The 22,177-nt window shown below is 34.8% G+C and overlaps 1 protein-coding gene across 11 annotated transcripts in view; it reads right to left on the bottom strand.

Moving 5' to 3' along the window:
• The window catches only part of LOC144293967 (uncharacterized), a 1,010,193-nt gene that overhangs the window by 393,570 nt on the left and 594,446 nt on the right, over window positions 1-22,177 (bottom strand). Inside the window, exon 19 of one of the 11 annotated variants that reach the window (XM_077865474.1) lies at window positions 13,027-13,220. The exons of the other annotated variants lie outside the window; for them this stretch is intronic. The gene's annotated coding sequence lies outside the window, so the exon portion shown is untranslated. Of the gene's footprint in view, window positions 1-13,026; window positions 13,221-22,177 lie in introns of those variants that run through there. 11 annotated transcript variants of the gene reach the window in all.

The following is a 22,177-nucleotide window of genomic DNA, read 5'->3' as shown; positions in this document are numbered from 1 at the left end:
CTTTGTTTTCTTTTTTCTTAATACTTCATTATTTTATTTCAATATTCCCTTCAAGGTCAGAAAACCTTTTCATTTTTTAAGATTTATTTATTTATTTGAGAGAATGAGCACATGTGCACATGGAGGGAGGGGCAGAAGGAGACAATCTTTACGCCAACTCCCCATTGAGTGCAGACTATGGCGCAGGGCTCCATTTCATGATCCATGAGATTGTGACCTTGGCCAAAAGCAAAGAGTTGGACTTATAACCAACTGAGCCACCCAGGTGCCCCTAGAAAACCTTTTCTAACACAGCATGAATATGACATACTAGGTTTTGAATTAGAAGTTCAGTAGCCTTTGGTAAATAACTTAACTCCCTAAATCTCAGCTATTTCCTGTATTAAACAAAAATAAATAGTACTTACTTCATAGCATTGTCATGAGGGTTAAAAGAGGTCATGCAGGAGACCATACCTACCATATATAATGCTTCAACTCTTACTATGCTATAGTATAGTATACTTATATATAGCTTACTATAAGTATAGTCAAGGGTTTCCTCAATAAATAGTGTGCCTGAATTTACAACCTTAATTATATAATTCTGTTACTCAAAAATGTCAACATCATGGACTTGTTTTATTTCTTTAAATGTCCCATGTAGAGAAGCATTGCTTTGTCCCTAAGAGACACTTAATAATCATTTGCCTTGTGAATTTTTGAAGTCATGGTATTGAATAAGAAACTACTAGTCTTCAAAATAACATAACTCTAAGCAAAAGAAAAAAAGTGTGAGGAAATTAGGTCAAAGAGAGAAATAAGAAAATAAGTATATAGGGCAAGGTTGAATTCATTAGAATTCTTCTTTATGAGTCATACCAACAATGTTTAGCTTATATAAGAAATATGTACAGTACTTCAAAGTTGGCTGTTGAAGGTAAAAAAATCTGTTTTGTATTTAAAGTAAGCAAAAAGTTCCTTTAAATAACAACATGGCATTGAGGAATCTCAGCATTTTTTTGTTTTTACCCCAACAGCAATCTGCTTTTCATGTTTGTACACACAGTACCAACTCAACATTCTTTTCTCTGAAAAACTGCATGGAAGGCTACATAGTATTAGTCTCCTATCTTTTACCTTCTAATATATGATAACCTGAAATCAATTTACTAAGCTTCAGAGCCAAAAGAAGACGTAGTGATCATTCAATATCTTTTTACAAGAAAATATTACTTGGAATAATTATGTGATTGAGATCATGCTGCTAGTTAGTGCCCAAATGGAGATTAGAAACCAGGACACCTGTCAAGTGCTCATTCTTCTTTCCCATACATCCTTGTAGTCAAACTGAAGATAATGAAGAGGAAATCCATGGATGATCCCTAGGGATGAGAATTCTGTATGGAAACCCTCCTACTCTAACACAGTGGTTGCGGCGTGCCCATCTTGTAGTCATCCTACACAAAGAACACTACTAATACTGCTTGCAAAATAAATAAGAAATCTGTGCACTTATCAAGGCTGACATTATGGACTTACAAGCAGCCAATTCAGGAAAAAAAAATGGGAAAAGGATGATTAAAATCTTTTCCTTCTCACTCTGTATGCAGTGTTTCTCAAACCTTACCATGTGTGTAAATCACCTTGGCATTTTGTTAATAAAGACTGTGACTGAGAAGGTCCAGGAGAGGGCCTGAGAGTCTCCATTTCTAGCAAGCTCCTCGGTAATGATGATGTCTATGATCCATGGACTTACTTGGAATGGTAAACTCAAGAAAGCAGGTAGATTAAAATCTCTCTGGTGTCTGGGTAGTATCAGCTTGGTCTGGGGGAACCACAATGACTGTGGTAGTGCTTGCTGTCTCTTGCTCTGCTTTGGTCTTTAGCTCTATTCTACTTTAACACTACATCCGGGTTTGTTTCTTTTTTTTCTACACAACTAGAAAAAACTTTACAGGAATGGGTCATGACTCGTATTTCTTTGACTCTCCAGTGCCCACCAAAATGTTCATTACTTAGAAAAGTTTCAAACTGATTATAATTGTAAAGAAAAAGAATATTTGAAAGAAAATGTACCCTGAAAGAACAAAGTCCTTCTTAAACACTATTTTCTTGGCTGTAAAGTGAATCATCTTATAAGCTAGCCATGCTATATGTGCTATGACATTAGAATCAACATCATATTGTAAAATATGTGATTTATCTTATCACATATATTAATCTACAGTATAATAGTGTTTTACTTATTTTGGAAAAAGAAATATTTAGTAAGTCCATTTATAATTTCATTTCTACCTGAAGCTGGAAATAGTAAATCATGACTAATTATATACAAAAAGTATTTTGTATATGATTAATAGTTCTTACAGAAAAGTTATTAACTAAAAGTCAATCCATTTGAAGTAATTGATATTTTGGAAATTTATATTCAAAGATAAAAACACATTTTTATATAATTTACCCATTCAATTATTAATAACTTAATATTCATTGACAATATGCACTAATTTTGGAATAAACAGGAGTTCTTTTTTGGAAGGAGGCAAATTTTTTTAGTGAAATTTTTTCTGGCAGGTGGAATGTCTTGATATTTTTCTGACCCAGCCTGATCATAAAATGATATATACTTGAAAAAAATATTCTAGTAATCCATTAAGTTTCCCAAGTCTTCTCTTCATTTTCTGCTATCTCAATATTCTCTTTTGGGTACAGAAAATATCCTCATACTTGGAAATTTTCTTTTGCAATTGGTAACTGGTCTCACTCTTCAATATACCCAATGGTCAGTGATTTGGCTTATAATTCCAATAATTCTTCCCTGTAACTTTCAATGTATGAAACTATACCATTTTGCTTAAAAAAGCTAATATTCCCAAGTCAAGAATGTATTGATTTAATGGAATTTTTTTTCAATTAAGTTTTTATTTCCAATATATTCAACATAGAGTAGTATATTGGTTTCAGGTGTACAATATAGTGATACAACAATTCTGTATTACTTAAGTGCTTATCATGATAAGTGTATTCTTTTCCAAGGAAATTTATTAACACACATTAACTGGAGCTAGAGTATGTTCAAGGCACCATATGACAGGTGCTCGATGACACGATCAAGAACTCATATTTATTTCTCAATCAACCTTTCATAACATAAGCCTTATCCAAATGCTGGTTCCCCTGTAGTACTGCGATGGTAGCCAGAGGTATCTGAGGTTAATTTATTGACTTTCATAAGAAGAGAATATGTGAAAGATAAAAACTTCACTCCTCTCAAAATCTATGACAGAGGTCATTTTCTACTGAATAGACAGCTTGAGTCACAGGTTTGTCCTGGTTCAATGATACTTAAGAGGGAGATGCCAGGCATTTGAAGAGTCTCATTAGAATTCCTTCTGGAAATGAGGATTTGTATATGTCCTTCAGGGGCGGGGGGGGGGATTCAGAGCTCAGTTTGGAAGGATGAAGACAATGTGGGATTATTCCACAACATACGGATTTCATAAATCTACCTTCTTTCACAAGATTCAAGTTTATGAGGCAATACATTTGTCCTGCCTTTTATTTGTACTGTCTTCTGACAATCAGTTGAAAGTGGTCAATAAAGGGGATCCCTGGGTGGCTCAGGGGTTTGGCGCCTGCCTTCGGCCCAAGGCATGATCCTGGAGTCCCGGGATCGAATCCCACATCGGGCTCCCTGCATGGAGCCTGCTTCTCCCTCTGCCTGTGTCTCTGCCTCTCTCTCTCTTTCTCCCTCATGAATAAAGAAATAAAATCTTAAAAAAAATAAAGTGGTCAATAAAAACCTAATGAATAGCAAACAGGTGACAAGAGTGGAGGGGAGGGACTAGTTTTGCAAGTGATTATTCCATTAACACATATATTTGTGTTCTAAGAATTTTTCTATCTCATCAATCTTCTGATACAGGAAAAAAAGATTTACATATCTAATACCCCCTACATTTCACATATGCTGTATGTTCATTAGTCCCAAAGGAAAAGATGCAAGCAATATTTATTGCACAACAAAGAAGAATGCAGAAATTGACAGTCTAAGGTGTCCATCTACATTTGAGTTATAGAGAAGAGGACAAAAATGACCCTAACTTTTTCATACATAAAAATGGAATGAATTAGAGGTATTCCCTAGAATAGTGGGGTATCTCAGTGTCAACAAAGGATGCAAGGTCATTGGGGAAAAAAACTCTGCCCTTGAGTTCTTGTCTAGCACAGGAAAAACATGTATTATGACATCGGGTGACAAAATTGTACTCAGTTTGTATGGGAACTATACTCTATCTTATTTGGGTGACTTTAACAACTTTGGTTCTGATTTGATATGCAGCACTTGTGAATCCATGTAAGAATGAGTCATGTTCTAACAGATTTCTTTTGTATCTTGTGGTTAGAGAGCTGCACTAAACTGATAGACAAAGATCATGGAGAAAGATGGGCTTTTTTTCCCCATATACACTGAGAACTGAATCTGTGAAAGATGACCCTCAAAAATGATCTATTGTTTTTCAAGAGTGACAGTCAGAAAGGTGAACCTCAGTGGTGACAGGAACATGGTAGGGACATCAGCCAGCAGCATCAGTGCCTTTGTCCTTGATCATAAAGTAGCAGGTAGTGAGTTAGGACTAAGGAATGCTGGCTCCTGACAACTAACTTTACATTTAACTAAAGAGAGTGTAGGACAAAGATCAAAATGTTCTATCAAAAGAAAACAATCTCCACAGACTGGTGACTAAGGCAACAAGTACTGAGGTTGTTGAGGGTATTTATCAGAATAAAAAATTGCTGGAAATACTCCCTTAGCATGTCTAACAACATGCTCTGCCTTCCTTTTGACTGTTTTGTTGTTTACTTTCTCCCTTAGCTTTCTAAGAGCAGCAGGGCCACAGAGGGTGTCTGGCCTTCAAGAAGAGAGAGAGCGGTGGGGGCTGGGAGCATGGTACAACAATTAGTGAAAATGCTAACCTGGTCCCCTGGTCCCAGGAGTCAAGCTGAACTATGAGAAACAAGTGAAGTCGACTATCTTAGACTTTTGTGATGCTACAGGGCAGAATAAAAATCCTCCTTCGTCTCCCACAAGATTAACTTTTCTCCCCTGAGCATTTTCAAGAGAGACTGACACAAGATAGAAAAGCCAATAGGGTGAACGTCCTTATTTCTTCTCTGAGCATCTTTTCTTAGTAAGCTCAACTGGATTAACAGTCTCCCCAGCATAATTTTAAGGGAAAAAATATATGTATCTATCCACATAAAGAGAATGAAACTAAGTACAGAAGGCTGAAGGGAAGTGAAGCACAAATTAAGAGGGAAACTAAAGACAGTTAATTCTGTCTCTTCTGGGACAATTTCCACATAACAACAGATCAAGTAAATGATTTTGCAAGCACCTCTCTAGAAAAACTGATTTGGAACCTGTTTTTCTCCTAATTCTTTGGCAGTAGGTGGCTTTCCTCAGTATCACCTATGTATTTCTGCTCCTCTCAGCCACTGTCCTGACATCTTCCTAAAAAAAAGTTCACTCTATAATGCATCAAGTTTCATATATAATAAAAAGAGCAGTTGGGATTGTTATAAGCTTACTGTTTGCCAGAGAGTTTTTAAAGTGTTTTACATTATTAACCCATTTAATGTTTGTAACATTTTGGAATGGTAGCTCCATTTTACAGATGAGAAAACCACGGCACAGATTATGAAACATGCTTAACAGAGGAAAAAAGAGAGAGCGGAGACAAACCAAGAAAGAGGTTCTTAACTATGGAGAACAAACTGATGGTTCCTAGACAGGAGGAGGTAGGGGGTGATGGGTGAAACAGGTGATGGGGATTAAGGATGGCACTTGTCATCATGAGCATCGGGTGTTGTATGGCAGTGCTGAATCACTATACTGTATACCTGAAACTATGATTGCACTGTATGTTAACTGGAATTAAAATAAAATTTTTTAAAAAAGTAAACATGCTTAAATCATACAGTTCTAAGCAGCAGAGCTGAGATTCCATCTCAGATAGATTGGCTTTAAAGCCTATCCTAGTAGCCACCACCATTTATAACCCAAAACCATTTATATATCATATTTCCCAGTAAAATGTTTCCTATTTTGAAGTGTTGTGCATTTTTTGTCATATTTACTCCTTCTAAAAAAAATTGAATGTCATTTTTCCTATTCTTCATTTCGGTTTTTGCATGATTCTCAAAAATAAGACAACACATTTCTTAGTTTCTTCAAGGTTCTGGGAGATTGAAAGCTAGAATTATTGCATAAATAATTACTAATTTCAATTTAAGAAGTAAGAAGTTTTTGTGCTTGCCACAAATATCAATTGCCTTATTTTTTTTACATTTGAATGCATTAGAAAAAGTGCAAAACAAAAATCTAAGTTGAGGAAAGAAGAGATCCCTGGTGGTCTTATTCCAAGTGTATGTTCTTGGGAAAATCATGAGGGTTTCAATTCCACCATTTGTAAATAATGGAATAAGGGTAGCTCAAATATTCAAAGAAGCTTCTAGAACTAAAATTTGCTGAGTTTGTACCTTACTGGGTTTGTATATTGCTGGAACTTTTCCTCATTTTTTTTTTTTTTGTAGCAAGAACTTCCTTATTTAGGACGTTTAAAAGCAGACTGTACAACATACAGCAGAAAACTTTTCTGCCTAACCTTTATTCCAACCTCTATTTAGTTGTTTCAAAACATGCCCTCATTTCTAAGGATACTATATAATATTCGTTTATATCTTTGGAAAGTGAACCACTTCTCTGAGAAATCCTGATTTCTCGATACTCTGCTAAATATTTTTAAAAGTAAATTATTATTTGAAGGAAAATAAATAACAACTTCTTCCAGCAGGCCAAAGAAGCCACAATCACGCTAGGGTTTATGATGACATAAACTTTTCCTAGACACTAAAGCAAGACATTGCTCCTAGCACTCTACCATCTGCTGCAGATATTTTAAAATTCTAAAGCACTAACAATGATGCAATTTGCTACATTTTGAGCTGCATTTTACAACTCTCTCTTTGCTGAATTACTATTGATGACATTAAAACCCTTTACAAATCAAGACAACACATTTGCTTGCTATTGGCACCAAAGAGCTGTCAGCTTCTCTCTTTCTAGGAGTCTACCTGCCACCTCCTTTGGGGTCAAGCAATGTTTAAACCCTCTTAGAGAATGAGAAGGAGACACATCATTTTCTACATTACTTATTACTCATGAGAGAAAATGCCCAGGGAGAAGACAACATGAACTTGAAGAAGGAGTAACTGGGAGGCAAAGTGAGCAATTTATTATACTTTTTAAAAATATTCTCATAGATAAGCAGGGGCATTCTTCAGATTTCTGGAAACAAAAGACTAAAAGTTATTAAAGTAAGTTATCCACACAGGAAGGTCAGGGAGCCAAAACACTTTTTCCTGAGTGCAGATGTAAAGCTTAGAGAAAATAAGTTGCCTGAAAGAAGAAAAAAATGGGGATCCCTGGGTGGTTCAAATGGTTAAACATCTACCTTCAGCTCAGATCATCCTCTCCAGGTCCCAAGATTGACCCCAGGTCCAGCCCCAAGTTAGACTCCCAGCTCAGCGGGAAGTCTGCTTCTCCCTCTGCCTCTCCCCCCTGCCTGTGCTCTCCCTCTTTCTCTCAAATGAATAAATAAAGCTTTTAAAAGGAAGACAACGACAACAAAGAAGATGAAGAATGAAGAAGAGGAGGAGGAGGAAGGTGGGATGAGTTAAGATTTAAATGTTTGATAAGGATTTAAAAGGTTTCTTTTTTCACTTGAAAGTTGAGCAAGCAGGAAAGCTTTGTAGATAGGTAGATTTTTAAAACCTCAATTTCAAATTATGTTCAGCCAGCAATAGCATGTTCTTTGGCTCTCTGCAAAAAAGTTCACTTAGAGGGGCAAGAAGAATACAAATCGCCAACGATTATGAAAGAAGTTCTAGGTCAACTCAACACCTGATGGACTGTGGTTATCAGTTTCAAACTTCAGAGATTATTACCAGCTGTTACTTTCTAAAAGTACCTACGATATTCAAACATTTGCCCTGGAAAAATGACATCTGTCAGAAAAATTAATGGGATAAATATGTCTTCATTCATTTTAAAGGATATATTTTATAAGAGATTTTCATCTAATTGAAAACAATCATTGCTGGCATTTGTGGTTATCTTCCTAGCCCTTTCTTTCTTTTTATATTAGTCTCTTTAAAAAGATCTTAAATTCAAAGTCCTCATAGTTTTATTATGTTTCATTGCTGAAATAGTTTTAACGTTGTCATCCCTGTTCTAAAACCTACATCTACAGTAGTCCTGGAGCAGTAGACATATGCTTATTTACTAGACAGAAAGTATACTTGAATTTTGGTATTAATAATTGATGGATACTCGTCAAATTCCCTTTTCATTTTTTGTAAACAAAACATTATTTTACCTGAGATATGTTGAGAAATATTCTCTAAGTTTCAAGAGAAGAAAAAAATGAATAGTTTATGTCCTCTAACATCCTTATTCCCAAGGTTCTGCTGCATCAAGTGAGGGAAAAGTAGGTGACTTAACAAGCAGTGCTGAGGGCTGAGTCACCAAGCTTGGAAGCTGCAAACTGTCATCTTATTTTTATGACTGAACACTTAATGAAAGAGTGGCAAGGTTACACGCAGGTGGCCAGGCAAGATGCGAATGAATCACTTGGGGAAAAGGCACATAGTCTGCCACAAGAGCAAGGTATTTGAGAAAGATCATCTATCACATGATTCCTACACCAGTCCTCACCCAGACAGTGTCCCTTCCCCTGAGTCCTGGCCCCCACATAGTAACAGTAGGAATGATAACAGCAAGAATATCCACTGTTCATTTACACACTAGTTCCCAAGGTAGACACTTTCCATGTATTATTTCTAAACACTAAACTACTACAAATTGAGTGTTATTGCTTTTGCTCATAAATGAGAAAGGGGAAGCTCAAACCAGCAGAGCTGTCTACGATCCTAATACTAAAAAGAAACTGAGCCGTGTGCCTACCTGTGTTTGACCTCAGGACCCTCTAATATCAAAGCCCATACCCATGTCAACACACTTTGCTGCTCCATCTGTGTTTGTCCACAAAATTGTTTCTTGGAAGAATGTACTAATAAAAGGGGATCTACAGATTTAAATTTGAGTCTTTAAAACTCGGTTATTTATTCATCTACTCAGAAAAGGAAGCAGGAAACAAATATAATAGGCAGATGAAATATAAATTTAATACGCAAGCAGACTCATTAAATCAAATTTCGATGTCATATTACATCCTGTAACACTTATTTTAAATGTATCACCTAATATACAGGATGGTCTTAAGGAATCAAATGAAGCCCTTTCCCCTCTCTTTTACTTCCTCACATTATAAATGCTGAATGAGGCAGAGAATAAACTTATTCTAATTTTTTGATCAGGATTTTGGTTAGAACCAAATCATACAGTGCTGAGGGTAAGAACAAAGTTCAGATGAAGGGAATGAAATAAGGAAGGCCTTTCCATATTCCATAGAACCTGAAATTCTATTTTATAAGCCTGGACCTACCCCTGACTAAATAGGAGAAGCTAGTTTCTGACTCCTGGGATTCTTCTTCCCTAGTCCTGAGGCCCAGAAGGAAATGCTTCTGGCTTCGCAGAACTTGTCATATGTAATGCATTAGTAATAATAACCATGCAATCACTGCTAGTTCAAAATGCAGTCCTAAACATTTTCATCAATACACAATTGTAATTTTAAATGATTCTACAAGTTTTACTGAGCTATGGTTTCTAGCTTATAATCAAAGGCGGCCAAATTTGACTTCAAGAAATATTCCAATTACTTGGAAAATTCATGAACTCCCTAGAAACATTACTATAGAGTGACAATCTGAGGGAGAACCCTACAACTTCATAGAATAAAGGGTCCGTAATTATAAACAGAAAGATCCCCCTCAAAGCAGTGCATGCAGAAATGAAGGCAGCTTTCTCTGTAAGTGCTTTCCAAGAAAGGGACATTTGAAGTTGAACAATCCTTTATCTTTCATTCTGTTTTATTTTACCCTTGTTTTTCTTTGTAATTACACTATAAACAGCTCATTGCAGAAATCTGTTAATACGCTGCAGATGGTAAGGGGATCGTATGGTGGTTTATTCTTCAGCATCTTGGTCACTTACCTCATCAAAATGGGTCCCAGTGTTACTTTTAAGAAGAGGTATTTATTTTCTAACAACTTTTCTATTGTTCACACACACAAAAAAAGTTATTCCTCAGGATGATGCACCAGAAACCCAACACCTGGGCTCTCTTTTTCACTTCCCTTGCAATTGTATTTGACTGTATACAACATATTTACTTTTTAAGTGCTTAAGAATGTTTTAAAAAAAGAACACTAAAAAGCTAAATAATTTAGTATTTACAAAATAATTTGAATGTCTTGCTTCTCAATATATGATTTCAATATCTACTTTTTAATCTTTTGGTTTTATTTAAAATTAATGCTCTTCCCCCAAAATATCAGTAACAAGCTATCAGAGTAAGCTGAGTAACAGATTTCAGCATTATCAGCAAGGCAGTTTTTGTATGCCTTGCCAATATCTTTGTAGGTCTCCTTGTTAATCATTTTACTTTATTATTTATTCCATATATATTTCCATGAAGAGTTCTTAACTTGATGAAAATCTGATTTCTTGATCCACAATCAAATCTTACTATGGCCAGCTGCTATGTCTTCATAACTGTGAAAATATTATATCTCTTTGCAAGTTGGCTCTAATACAAGGAAGGTTACTAAACTAACCCAATTAAATTGAGCATATCTGCAAGTTTAGATGATTATTGCTGTTGTCTGTGAGGGCTGGGATCCAAAGTGATGGATTGCTGGCTACCCTAGTGAATTCTAAAGGGGAAAAATATCCCATTCTGGATTAGCTTGAATTGGCTTACATAAAGGTTTTATGATGCAAATTGGAGATATTGGACTTACTAACAACCTACACTATCTGTTATATTCTCCTGTCTCATAGTCACAGGAAGCTTTCTTGAGTATGACGCTCCATCCTCATTAATAAGCTCTGTGTTGTACATCTTTGTCTGATATGAAGCTGCCATACCTTGTCACCAATTATAGACTCTGAAAAGACCCATCTCATTATAGTACTTAAATTGCTTGTTCCTGAAGGGGATGCTTGGTATGTCTCTTCTGCCTCTTGCCAACAGGAAAATCACCCTTGAAGTGAATAGATGTCAGTCAAAAGCCACAAAAGAAGAGCAAAAAGAATTAATAATAATAAAAAACCTGGCGAGAATATTTATCAGCTTATCGCACAGAAAAAAAATATAGATCAGACAAATAAAATGCAAGGGTAAAAGAGACTCTTTTAAACATTTAATCACATGAAATGTATCTGTCCATGAATTTGGGACCAAGCAAATATTTTGAACGTGAATCACACATGTGGACCAAAGTAGACTACTTAACATTCTGTCATTGTCACACTAAGGGAAAGATGTAATGTTAGCAAACACTTTTTCCCTGCTTCTCATTGCATCACTAGGTGATAGGAAACCTAGCCTCATTCAAGTGAATTCTTATCCTTGGATGGTATCACTCTGTATTGCAAACCTGGTCCACAGGGGGTTTTAGATAAATTGTGATTGATCAATAAATTGAGATATCAATTAATATGAATTGCTAGGTCAACTGAAGAAGAAAAATACTCTTCTACTAAAGGAAAGTGAACATATTAGTCTTGAGCATATGCAAAACACATCTGAAATGTATTCAAAGGACATTCATCCCCAGGTACAATAAAAACACTATTCCATTTATTTATTTTTTTAATTTTTTAAACTATTCCATTTAAAAGAAAAAATCTTCACAAATTCCCCTTATTAGCAATCAACCTCATTACAATCACGTGTAGGAAAAATGTCTATACTTTTACTTTTGCCTCTTTGCCTTTGGAATGGACAAGTTTATTTACAAGTTAAGGCAGTAAAGACTATTTTAGTGATGGGGACTCTCCAAAGGCAATCTAGTTCAAGTATCTGTCCCACACTGTCCCCAGAATTGAGTCAACCAAGGGAAAATGAAAAGGCTTTCACAAAAATCCTTAGGAACTAGCATGCTGTCCCCAGCTCAGCCCCTGGAATACAAATATATCCTAGTTCTTTACAGCATGTATCCAAAGTGTTTGTAGGTCTTATGATATCATTCAAAATGTAAGTCTCGTTTGGAAAGAAAATGTTCAATATTAACACCATCAGACTTCTCTTTAATGGGAAGGTCAATAAATTATGCCCATTCATTTAAGAAGTCCCCTCCCGCTAGTTAACTATATGCTCAAATGCAATGAGAACATGTTTTTGTACAATATCCGTTTGTATGTATGTATGTGTCTATACACAAGTTTTCAGAGGAAATAGAGAACAAAATAATCACATCAAATAGAGAACATGTATGTTGAAAAAAAATACTTGGTACGGCACACCTGTACAAGACATAAGACGTATTTCTAGTTCCAGATGTGGTATTACAACCACCATTTCTCACGGCAGTTTGCAGTCTCGTAATACATGATCTGAAGCTGTTCATGAGAGAAACCTCCACTGTTCAGTTCTGGACAAAAGACTAACGGAATTCTAGCATACTCGCTGAATTCAAAAGAGCCTCTGCTAATTGGCGTTTAGGAGCATTTGGCCTTTTTCAGCAGATCTGAGAAATGAGTATATTGCTATCATTATCGCTATCTTGTTACTACTCCTTTACAAAGTTTATTATAAACTGTAAAGAACCAAACATTTCTAAGTTCTTATTACTAACCCAGCTCCTCAAAGAAGAAGTGTTATGATCCATAGACATTTTGATATTTGACTATTCTTTTCCTATTCTGTTATTTAGATATTTTTAAAGGGAACTTATTTCAGTATAAATTCACAACACATCTTGAATTGAAGTTGAAGTCACGTTTCCCCAGGTATCAAATAAACATAAAAGTCTCAGTGGTAAATATGATCAAGGCAAAAAAGTTAAGCACATTTTATCTTTATTTAGTACAAAATATATAAGCTCTTTCTCTGAAAAAGTTTACCTTCTCTATCAGATTCTGATTACAGAGCAATTTCGATACAGGGAACACATCTTTTTATCTGTGATGTTGGTAGCAATATATTGCTAAGTGAAGAACATTGGAGTCACTGCTAGCTTATTCTCTGTGTAAATCAGGTTTGAAACTATAAGAAAAAAAGCCAGAAAGCATTTTTAAAAAGCCCTTCTCTGAAAAAAAAAATGCCAAGTCAAAAATTAAAACAAGAAATAGCACTAGACACCCTCAAGACACACTCAATTTTTTTAAAGAAGGCAAGCTGAGTAATAGGAGGAACTGAGTTGACTTCACTGCACATGACTCAGGTGTCTACACACAGTCCCCAGGCGCCAAAATTTGTACTTGAGTTTATAAAAGAAACAACCAGTGATACTATTTTTTCCCAGCCTATGTGGCTCCTAATCATAAACTTTGGTTTTGAATATGAACATGGAGATTCTCCTTTCCTTTGGTTCTCTTAAAACCCTGAGCTCTGTCTTCCTCCTCAGCTCCCCAGTGTGTCCTTGGTTCTCTCTCAACAGAAGATATGCTATTACAGTCCCTGTTTCACTAGTCTCTCATATTCTACTACATGCTGCCTTCTGTCTCTAACACTTTCCAGAAATGTATACTTCCACTAGGGAGAATTAAACTGTCTTCAAGATTAAAAGATTCACCTACTGATGTTTGCAAATCTTAATAATGAAATGGGACATTATTAGATATCTAATACCATAAAATACTCAGAATAATGTCATTCAGGTTGGTTTCACTTTCTGCTTACATCTAAAAACTGGAATTACCTTTTTTCCAAAACATAGGAATAAAATTTTAGATAGTTTGGTAGAGTTCAGTAATTTTATAAAAGATAGCTCATTTTAATAACTCTCTTAGGGTTTATAGGTGCCTGGGTGGCTCAATCAATAAAGCATCTAAATCTTGATTTTGGCTCAGGTGATGATCTCAGTGTTGTGAGATCAAGCCCTGCATCAGGCTCTGTGCTGGGCGAGGAGGCTGCTTAAGATTATTTCTCTCTGGGATGCCTGGGTGGTTCAGTGGTTCATCTGACTTCAGCTCAGGGTGTGATCCCGGAGTCCCGGATTCGAGTCCCGCATCAGGCTCCCCCCAAGGAGCCTGCTTCTCCCTCGCACTGTGTCTCTGCCTGTCTCTCTCTGTGTGTCTCATTAATAAATAAATACTTTTTTAAAAAGTATTTATTTTTTAAAAAAGTATTAAAAGTATTTCTTTTTAAAAAAGAAAAAAAGATTCTTTGTCTCCTTATGCTCCTGCCCCCTCACCCTGCTCATGTTCTCTAAAAAAATAAAAACAAAAAACAACAAAGTATCTTAGGTGATATTATTCAGACAGACAAGATGAATCACCCCCTGTGTTCCTGCGGGAAACAAATGACACTACTGTGCACTAGCAGCCCTGGGTGACAGGATGGACAAACAGCAAGAGGGCTTGAACCTCTCATCTCCAAAATGTAGGGTCATAAACATCTTTAATAACATGGTTTTTAGTATCTATGAGAGTAACAATTTATATTTATTTTTTAAGATTTTATTTATTTATTCACAGAGACAGAGAGAGGTAGAGACATAGGCAGAGGGAGAAGCAGGCTCCATGCAGGGAACATGACGTGGGACTTGATCCCAGGACTCAGGGGATCACAACCTGAGCCAAAGGCAGACGCTCAAACACTGAGCCACCCAGGTGCCCCTACAATTGATATTTTTAGAGTGCTGATTATTATGCTTTCATAGTAAAGAGAACTGCAAACATAAGCACATGGGTATCTCCCTGAAGCAGTGAACATTCATAAAGAACAATTACTAAAAAGCTCTCTTTGCTCCAATCTGGCCATCTTGCTCTGTTTTATGAGACTGACGCGCTGCCCACTACGCTAAGAAGGCGGTTCTTGCTCTGTTTTAAACAGTGAGTCACATTAGGTAAATAAAAACAGAAGTTATCTTTACTCTCCTCACACAGGTAAAATCCAGTCCATACTGAAAATATTAATGAATGTTTTTACTCTGAGGACTTTCATGAATACAATCTTCCTCTCCCACTGCAGGAGTAAAGCACCATCTATCTGATCAATCAGGTATACTAGCTCCAAGGCCAGGCTGGGCCTTTGACTCTTTGACTACAAAACTGGTAATCAGAGATTCAATTACATGTAATGTAAACAAGTGAACACCCTATCTGAGAAACAATTTTTCTCTTACTCTTTAATATTACTAAACAATTCAAACTAGTTTGCCATTACTTTAGTTTATTAGATGCTTCTAATGGCCAAAACATAAATGAAATGAACTAGTAGCTTTTAAGTCCCTGTTCAGAACCATTTTTTTTTCAGAACCATTTTTAATTGAGATAGTGACTCCTTGCTGAGAATTCAAAACCACCTTCCTTTTTTAAAAGAAAAAAAAAAGGAATTTTCTCTCAAAGGGATGTCTACCTCTAAAAGCTTTTATAATTCTATATAGATTTCTTTTTTGTTATGGCTCATTAATATTTACTTAAAAATCAGCCAGTAAAAGCAAATTGATTATTTACCTCAAAAATAGACAAAGGGATTTAATTTAAAGTATAATTTAATACTTAGTAATGATCGAAAAATTTTTAAATCCTACAAAGTAGCCCAGAACTTTTCCTTTACTAGATAAGTAGATGAACTTTCAAAATTACTTTACTATTCACATAGCATTCAACTCAACATTTGCTGGAGTACAATAAGAATCATTTAGCCAATGTATAAAATATTATGCAAATGTTCTTAACATGAGGCAAGTTACAAGAAATCAAGTACATGGGGGTGAATACTCATATTTTTGCTTTTAAGGAAGAGATTATCCTTGGTTTCTGTCAAGAATAGCCTTAAGAACACTTCAGCTTCTTAAGGTTGATTCTTTTATTAATTCTGCCTTTCATTTCTACAGCTCCCCAGTTTTGAATCAACATAACTAAAAAGATACTCATAATTTTCTAAAGTTATGGCAGCAACCCATTTCCACAATCTTAATTATATCCAGATGCAGGTTCCAGCCTCACAGGAAATAAATAAGAATGCCTTTGGAAGAATGAAGAAAAAAGTTGTCATAAAGCCCATGAGCTTTGCAGAAGAAGCATATACCAACCCTCAAATAATAATCACATAATTGGCAATTCATGTAGAGTTGAGTGTATTCATTCAAAAAACTTTTCTACCTAAATCTCTTGGAAACCTTGATTTCTTACAAAATGATAGTGAACACTTGATGAGAAACACTGGTTAGTAGGTGACCTTTTGTGAAATGATACTTTATGATGGGGGAAAAAGGTGTATAATGGGCTTCAGAATTACAATCTACTCATTTTAATTACTTTAGAAGCAAACCGAACCTCAACAGCCCTTGCTTGGATCGATACCGTATAGAATTACTACAAAAACTACTGGACATAATTATCAGCCCAGTTAGTTGGGAAAGTATCAAATGTTACTCTTACAAGGTATTTAATAAGGCAAAAAATGGCCATAAAATTTTAGATTAGCATCTATGAAAAAAGTAAATAAAAATATTAGCTTTTTAATAAATGGATGCTTTAGGTATCAGAAATATTATTTTTGAAAATGTCAATTTCCTAAAATACTAAATAGAAAGCAATTTTATTTTTTTAAAGATGTATTCATTCAAGAGAGACACAGAGAGGCAGAGACATAGGCAGAGAGAGAAGCAGGCTCCATGCAGGGAGCCCTATATGGGACTCCATCCCGGGACTCCAGGATCACAACCTGGGCCAAAGGCAGGCACATAGTCATTGAGCCACCTGGGTGCCCTATATTTGTCATTATATATTTTTTTTTCATTTTTTGCTTATTTGCCATATATATATATATATATATAATATATAAAGAATATATATATATAAAGAATATATATATATAAAGAATATATATATATAATATATAAAGAATATATATTCTTATATATATATATATAAAGAATATATATATTATGACATAATAATATATATATTCAGTGGGGGAAAAGACAGCCTCTTTAATAAATGCTGCTGAGAAAACTGGACAGCCTATTGCAGAAGACTGAAACTGGACCACTATCTTTTACCATACGCAAAAATTAAGTCAAAATAGGGTACAGACTTGAATGTAAGACCTGAAATCCCAGAATTCCTAGAAGAAAACATAGGTAACAAGTTGTTTGACATAGATCTTGGTGATGACTTTTTAAAATATTTTATTTATCCATTCATGAGAGACACACAGAGAGAGGCAGAGACACAGGCAGAGGGAGAAGCAGGCTCCATGCAGGAGCCCGATATGGGACTCGATCCCAGGACCCTGGGATCATGCCCTGAGCACAAAGGCAGACACTCAACCGCTGAGCCACCCAGGAGTCCCGTGGCTATGATTTTTTAAATCTGATATACATAATACAAAAGCAACAAAAGTAAATAAACAAATGGGACTATATATAATAACTAAAAAGTTTCTGCACAGCAAAAAAGAAACCAAACAAAGAAACCCTCAACAGAGACCACAAAACAAAAAACGTCAACAGAATGAAAAGGCAACCTACTAAATGGAAGACAAGATTTGTAAATTATGTATCTGATAAGTGACTAATACCCAAAATATATAAAGACTCACACAATGCTTCTGTAGGAAACCAGGTGATTACCAAGTAAGCAGAAGATTCTAAAGCAGACATACAGCTAGCCAACAGGTACATGAAACGATACTCCACATCATTAATCATCAGCAAAATGCAAATCAAAAACTGCAATGAGATATCACTTCACACCTGTTAGAATGGTTATTATCAAGAAGACTGGAAATAACAAGTGCTGGCAAGAATGTAGAGAAAAGGGAACTGTTGAGCCCTGTTGGTGGAATTATAAACTGGAGCAGCAAATATGGAAGGAAGTATGGAGGAAGCGCAAAAACTTAAAAAATAAAACTACAATATAATCCAGCAGTTCCACTTCTGGGTATTAATCCAAAGAAAATGGAAACATTAGTTTGAAGAGATATATGTACCCCCTTTATCAATGCAGCTCTTTTTTTTTACAATACCTAAGATACGGAAATAACCTAAGCATTCATCAATGAAAGAAAAAAATAGTGATATGGGTGTGTATATATACATACACACACCCAAACACAAAATAAAACATTATTTAACCATAATAAAGAATGAAATTTTGCCATTTAGGACAATATGGATGGACCCTGTGGGCATCATGCAAAGTAAAATAATGATATAGGTAACATTATCTAATTATGTATAATTAAATATATAATATATTAAATAATATATATATGTGTGTGTATATAAGCAGCTTATAGATAAAAAAATAGATGGGTGGCTGTCAGAGGTGAGGGATGAGGACTGGGAGAAATGGGTGAATTGGGCTCTAGTTTAAGTAAGTTGAATTTAAAAAATAAATGAAAAAATACATATATATGTATATAAGAAAAGATAATATGTACATATGGTGGAGTTAAACAAAAGGTAGTCTGAATTCCTTTTTGTATTAAATGAAATCAGTATGTAAAGCAAGGTGTGGCCCTATGTAATGCTGTCTCCTATTACAGTAAGTAGTTTTTGCTTCTGTGAGAATAAAACACCTGCCCAAGCCGTTTTTTAATGACACTAACTCCTGTTCACAAAGTAATCTAGGATGCTTTTTTGCTTATTTGCCCCAAACTCACTCTTTCACATTTTCACTCAGTTGCCATTATTTCCACCCTTAAATTCTACTGATCTTATAACATTTGTGTTTCTGTCATCTCTGGTCTCTCTTTGAATTGTCGAGCCCCAGGCAATAGGAAATCTTCAGTTAAAAATGGTAAATGATGGGCTGCCCGGGTGGCTCAGCAGTTTAGCGCTGCCTTCAGCCCAGGGCCTGATGCTGGAGACCTGGGATCGAGTCCCATGTTGGGCTCCCTGCATGGAGCCTGCTTTTCCCTCTGACTGTGTGTCTCTGCCTTTCTCTCTCTCTCTGTATGTCTCAAACGAATAAATAAAATCTTAAAAAAAAATGGTAAATGACTGAATAAACTTAAACTTAGTGGATTGCTACTATGTGACTCTTAAGGGAAAACATTTTCATTCTTGACCAAAACAACTAAAATAAATTGATGCAAAGATAGAGAAAATAAATGGCTAACTCTAAACACTGGTAATATTCTGTAAAGTGCCATCTAATAGAACTTTCTGCTATGATAAAAGGGCTCTCCCTGTAAAGCTCTATAATATAGTTGCTAGCCACACACAGCTACTAAACATTTGAAATGTGGCTAGTAGGACTAAGAAACTGAATTTGAATTGTTACTTGTTTTTAATTAAAGCAAATTTAAATAATCTTATAAGGCCACTGGCTATCATTTTGGACAATGCTGTTCTATAACATTAACCATGACATGATGGTAATTTTGTTTGATTCCAAAACCTAGTATGTTCATTATAAGAAATCTAACAGAATGAGGAAGATGCTTACATATACATATAAAATACACAGATTTTTATACTCATTTCCTAAGAGATTACTGAATGTTATTTATAATGTTCCTTAGCCAGATTTATGTAAATATACTTCTAGAAATTAAGGATTTCTAAATATCTGGTATAAGATTTTATCTTCCTCACATTTACTATCTAACTCAGAGAGGTTTAAAAAAAAATCTATCCTACATAAAGCATAATGATAGAATATACTCATTTTTAACATTTTGTTACAGAAAATTTCACATTTTTTTAAAAAAATTGTCTAATGAATCACTATATACTGCTATATATTGATACCTTCACCAATTTCTCTCAAAATCCAGATTATTTTAAAGCATATCTCTGACATCTAATTTCATAGGCCAGGCTATTAACTGTGACACTATGCTATAGTAAGAAATGGAATTACTGAATATGTCTGAGGAAGGAAGACACACAGTAATTATTTCTTAATAATCTAATCTGTTAAGAATAATAAAAATTGGATTAAAAAAAACACAAAGCCAGGGTGCCTAGGTAGTTCAGTTGGTTGGGCATCCAACTGTATTACTGCTTCTCCCTCTTGCCTGTGTCTCTGCCTCTCTCTCTCTCTGTCTCTGGTGAATGAATGAATGAATGAATGAGTAAATAAATAAATAAATAAATCCTTTAAAAAAAAAAAAAGGCATACATCACTGTCTCATATCAACAAATATCCACAGCCCAAAACATGAGTAAGCATCTAAGAGTTGTGGTTCTATGCTAAGTGATGAGTGAATGAATTCACCCATGGAAAAGAGACATAGACACTATTGATAACCAATGTGACAAAACTTCACAAAGATGCAGAAATTCACAAAGTAAAAAAAATAATAATGAAAATAGCAAAATTTAAAAGTCTCTTTTTAGATCTCTCCTTCCATTCCCCTACTTCTCTAGGTCAAAAAGGATAGCCTCCTCAGATTCAGAACATTCTCTGAGAACAGAATGTCTGCAGCTCTTTGAAGCATGGATAGTGACTTTTCTGGCACAGAATGTCTGACGGAGGTGGATTGCATCTTTTTAAATCAGTGTCTGGCAGAAAGAACTGTCAAGGTCTTTGACACCATGCAGTATTCATCATCATTCCTCAATGTCCTCAACAATCTTTATTTCCCAAGGTTTACTTTACAAAGTTTTTGTTTGCAGTTGATTCTTTTTTTTTTTAATTCTTGAGTTATTCTCAAACGGTTTTCAATTTCCAAACATCTTTCTTCTTCCTACTTTTGTAACTTCAAGAACATGTTATCAGTAAATTTAATTACTATGTCTCAAGCTATAGAATGAAAATAAATACTTTCATGTCAACAGAAGTGAGGAATTAATGTATAAAGTATGATTGCTGAGGTTCAGTTTCTAGGGTACTGTTTATATTGAGGAACAGTGCCTGGACATTATAAAGTCTTCTATTTTTGGAGACGTGCTACTCAACAATACCTTATAGCAAACCTTTACTGGTTGTTAAGAATGAGGAAACAATAAATGTGTTCAGAACATTTCATCTCTTCTTAAATATAACTGACTGAAAGGCAACACAAAGGAAAAATAAAATAAAAATCTTAAACCACAGTTTAATCCTGCAGTAGAATAACAGCATTTTTAATGAATTAACTGGAGAAGCAACTATACTAGATTGTCAGGCATATGCCAATAATGTATTATGTTGAGTAAAGTCAAGGGAAGTACCAAATCACATAGCGTTTATAATATAAAGAGGTTTATTAAATTAAATTCACATATGTAATATTAAGGTACCCAGAAAATTATATCCATACTTTAATATATCATATATAAATTATACTTATATAAATAATATGTAAATATTTATATAAACATGAAATATAAAATATTAATTTGTATATAAATCATAATATATTTACATATGTAAAAGTTTAAAATGCACAGAAGACAGGATGGGAGAAATTTTTGCAGATCATATATTGATAAGTAACTCATATCCAGAATACATAAAGAACATTTATAACTCAGTAATAAACAACCAAATTTTAAAATGTATAATGGATTTGATAGGCATTTCTCCAAAAAAGACATGTAAGTGGGGAGTAAACATATGAAACGATGCTTAATATCATTAGTCATTAGAGAAATGGAAATTAAACCACATGACATAACACTTCACACTCACTAGAATGAGAAATTGGAACCTTCGTATGTTGTTGGTGAGAATAAAAAGTGGCACAGTTATTTCAGAAAACAGGTAATTCCTCAGAATAGTAAACAAAGAGTTAAGATATGATAACCAAATTCCCATTCCTAGGAATATACCCAAGAGAAATACAATACATACATTCAACAAAAACATGTACACATATGTTCATAAAATTTTTCATAATAGCCAAAAAAGTGAAAATGACCCAAATGTCCATCAAGTGATAAATGGCTAAAAAATAGTATACAGTGTGATATTATTTGGAAATAAAAAAAGAAACAAAATACTACAACACAGATGAGCATTTGAAAGTATTATATTAAATAAATGTAGCTAATCACTGAAGACCATAACATGTATGATTTCACTTGTATAAAATATTCAGGATACACAAATCTA

This window comes from Canis aureus, chromosome 2 (genome assembly GCF_053574225.1).
Source record: "Canis aureus isolate CA01 chromosome 2, VMU_Caureus_v.1.0, whole genome shotgun sequence".
NCBI lineage: Eukaryota > Metazoa > Chordata > Mammalia > Carnivora > Canidae > Canis > Canis aureus.
Note: the sequence above shows the minus strand (reverse complement) of the source record. Positions and strands in the feature narration are given on the sequence as shown.